Source organism: Octopus bimaculoides, chromosome 6 (assembly GCF_001194135.2).
Source record: "Octopus bimaculoides isolate UCB-OBI-ISO-001 chromosome 6, ASM119413v2, whole genome shotgun sequence".
Taxonomy (NCBI): Eukaryota; Metazoa; Mollusca; class Cephalopoda; order Octopoda; family Octopodidae; genus Octopus; species Octopus bimaculoides.
In genome coordinates this window covers 223,329-227,556 of record NC_068986.1, presented here as the reverse complement: position 1 = coordinate 227,556, position 4,228 = coordinate 223,329, and the positions used below count along the sequence as shown (strand labels likewise).

Sequence of the window (4,228 nt, the reverse complement as noted above, 5' to 3'; positions counted from 1 at the left end):
TCTTTTTAAACCGGTTGCTTTCTTTCCCCAGCAAGTTGTCTTGTTTGGAGGCATAATCTATGTACATATTAAAGAGAACAACAAAAGTTCTAACAGTTGGCAGGGTCGGTAGTTTTCACATTTCGGTAATTTTTCAGATTAACACCCGCACGATTACGTAACCGTAATCCTTAATCTCTAACCCTGACCCTAAAACATTCCTTAGTATTTAAGTATACATAGCTCTATCAATTAATTTCACTAAATTTAGATTAATTAAAATTTGCATCACAAATATGTGAATATGCGTGTCGTAATGCATATATTAATGAAATAACAGTTGAGCAGAAGGCATGACTAATATGAGCAATCTAGTTTTCTGCTTTAAGCCAAATACATTTGAATATATGCGTGCATATATATATATATATATATATATATATATATATATATATATATATATATGTAAGTGTACAGTATCATATATTCATTACAGCTAATCTTACCAATCGGTTTCTCACTAGGGGTTCAACGGAGTGCTAGGTAACAGTTCGATTATGTAGCCCTGCGCTTATCAGAGGTAGCTGTTATTGATGCATGCGTGTGTGTATACATATGCACATATGTATGTAAGTACATAAATATAACATCTAGTGCGAAACCGATTGGTAAGATCAGCCGCAATGGATATATAATACTGTACCCTTCGAATAATATAATCACTCTTCTGACAGATATACGAGTGCATTTTGTTCAGACTAATGGACGCTTAGTCTTCTTATATACACACACACACACACATACATATATATATATATAGGTACATGCATACTTGTATATGTATGTGTATATATGTTTCTATGTTTATAGAATTATATGCATGTGTGTATTTCCACATTTGTATATGTCTGTATTTATATCTATGAGCAGCCTGCCCTCTCCACGCCAATATATACATATACATCTAAGATAATTATGTTGATTAAGTTGTCGTTTAAGTTTGTTATGGATGTTTTACTTTTTCATCGTACTATTTTGCCACTGGAGTATCGTTAATGATGTACTCTTAGCTAAAATATTGTCAATTCTCATTGAAATATTTCTGACTAAATTATTCATTATGGATCTAGGATGATTAGATTGTTAATTTGAAGACAATTACATTACGAACGAAATATGAAATTTTGAGTTTTCTTTATTTCATCCAAAATGCATATGCATGTATACATATACGCATGTATTTACATATATATAAACACACACACGCACGCACAAACACACATATATATATGCATATATATACATGCACATTTACGTATATAAATACACGTGTACATGTATTGTTACATGCGTGTATACATATATTTGTATATTAATACATGTGTAAATATGTCCTTATATATGTATATATGTATATACATATATATATATATATATATATATATATATATATATATATATATACTAGCAGAGATACCCGGCGTTGTCCGTAGCAGAGAGTATCCTATTGTCAGAGGGCTCACGGGGTTTGTTTCCGCACATTATAAGCTTTGATACTTGGGTGTTAATTATCGTGGAAGACATTCAACATCTGATTTCCAATCTCAAAATCCTTTCTGTCCCCAGTAGAGCATATTTTGGGGCTTGCTCTGCTCTCGTGTCAATTCCCATTTCTCTGAGATATTTCTCAAACGTTGTTGTTAGTGCTGCTACGACCCCTACAACTACTGAGATGACAGACACTCTCCTTATAGTCCACATTCTTGCAATTTCCTTTTTTAGCACTTTGTACTTTTCAATCTTTTCTAGTTCTTTGTCACTTGTGCTCGCATCCCCAGGTATTGCAATATCTATAATCTTAGTTTTTTTTTTTTTGCCTTTGCCTACCACAATAATATCTGACCTCTGAACATCGATTAGGAAGTTACATTGGATTGTAAAATACCACAATATCTTATATTGCTTATTCTCGATGAATCTTTCCGGTTCATGTTCGTACCATTTCCATGCTTTGTCCAGGCCGTAATTTTCACATAATAATTTTGTCCAGGCCGAAATTTTCACATTTTCACATAGTGGACAATCTTAACCACGTCATCGTGCCTCCTTTTGTAGTGCTTTTGGGCCATATTGCTACAGTCACTCACAATATGTGAGATTGCTTTATTGTTGCTGCCGTACGTCCTACAAAGGGGCGATTCACTGCTCTTATCTATTTGGAACTTGGTATAATTATTCCTGAGCGCTGAATATCAATGCCTGAATGCATCCTTTCAGATCACTTTTTCTTAGCCATCTCCAGGTGTTGGTCTTCTCTTTTCCTTCGATTTCGCTGAGCTGTTGATCATGCAGTGATTTCATTTCGCAGTCTTCTATTCTTTCTTCTTCGTCTTGTTTCTTACATGTTTGTGGATGCATCACATTTTCGGTAGGTATTGTATTAATTCTAACAGCGGCAAGGAACGATTCACTCTGCTGTTTGATGCACCATCCCAGACTGTTATTCTCGTTGACAACATAGATCTTGCATTCTATGAGGCCTCTTCCCCTCCTGTTCCTAGGCACATGCAGCCAGTCAATATCGCTTTTGGGATCTAATTCGTTGTTAGTTGTTATCACGTTTCTGGATTCCCTGTCCATTTCCTCAAGCTCGTTCTTTGACCACCCAACAACACCTGCGCTATACCGCATTAAGGAAACAGCCCATGTGTTTATTGTCCCGATCTTGTTTGTTCTATTCACCCATCTTCCCATATAATTTGGCTCTCCTGAGATATTCTCGCCTAAAGCTTTCTTTGAATCCACTTTCCTTGATTTTGTCATATACCAAAATACCCAGATACTTATATCTATTAGTCTCGTTGCTTTCTCATTTTCGTAAAATTTCATTTCTGATTTATGCACACTTAATTTGTCATGGCCTGTTGGTTAATTCAACTGTAATTAACCGGCTATTTCATCGCTCATATATATAATTTTTCTCGTTGAGTTTTTCACTTATTCTCCCTATATATCTGCAACAAATCTGTTTCACTGTATTCATACTGATATTCATGTTGGTATATGTGCATGTAAATACATGAATGTGTATGTATATGCATGCATATGTATTATGTGTGTATATATTCATGTATATATACAGCTGTATATGTATGCATATGTATGTATGTATGTATGTATGTATGTATGTATGTATGTATGTATGTATGCATGCATATATACACAGACATAACAAAAGTAAATAGATACCCTTATCATTAAAATTTATTTAAATCTGATATTATATATTCAAATTATTTATTAATTGTAATAATGTGAATATTTCATATTCAGTAGACATGCCTTTTGCCTTTTTGAATACAAGGGCCCTATTAGGCATGCTACTGATCAGATGACGAATATTCTCTTGCGGAATTTCTTGCATAGTTTCGTGCAGTAATCTCAAAGGAGCTGGCTTTGAAGATGCTTTCCTGTTCTTCTTATGAAGTGTCCTGCCGATTATGTCGCTAAGGTGTTCAATAGGGCTCAAATCTTGTGTCATTTTAGCTGTGTGACAAGGACCCCAGCTTCCATAAGTCAAAACTCTTCTTTAATCATCTCACCACTGAAGAATATTGGAAAAAGTCCTTTCTGCAATGTGGACATATTTATCTGAGTTTATGCTTTCCCTTACACTCCACCAGCTCTAATCAACCATTGTTCCAAATTGCTCCCCAGACCACCATAGAATAGCTGCCGTGTTTCATTGTTGGCTGCAATCTTTACACATCAAATTCTTGATTATAGAGTCTCCAGACCACACTCGACCACTGTCAGGAAATACAGCAAATCTGGACTCATTAGAGAATATAATAGTTTCCCAAAATGTTAGTGGCCTCTCCACCATCTCACTGGCCCAATGTTCTCTCTGCTTGATGTTGGCTGGTCGAAGAAGTAGCTTCCTTTTTGCTGGGAAATCTTTCGTCACACATGAGTGACCTCTTCAGTGACTTTCCATCCTCGTATGTGCTCCTGCTCCGCTTAGTCCAGGTGCAGGAGCACACACGAGGACGGAAAATGCTGCTGAAGAGGTCACTAATGTGTGACGAAAGATTTCCCGACAATGGACATGAGTTAGAATAAGAACAGTAATAAACGAGTGAAGAACTAATATATAGTGCCTGTGTTTATTTGGCAAAATAAATGACCGTCCCGAAATACAACATATATGTGTGTATGAGTGTGTGTGTGTGTCGGTGTACATATATAT

General features: G+C 35.6%; 1 protein-coding gene across 1 annotated transcript in view; it reads left to right on the top strand.

Moving 5' to 3' along the window:
- Positions 1-4,228, top strand: part of LOC106882348 (integral membrane protein GPR137B) — a 53,066-nt gene that overhangs the window by 22,012 nt on the left and 26,826 nt on the right. The gene's annotated exons all lie outside the window — the stretch shown is intronic.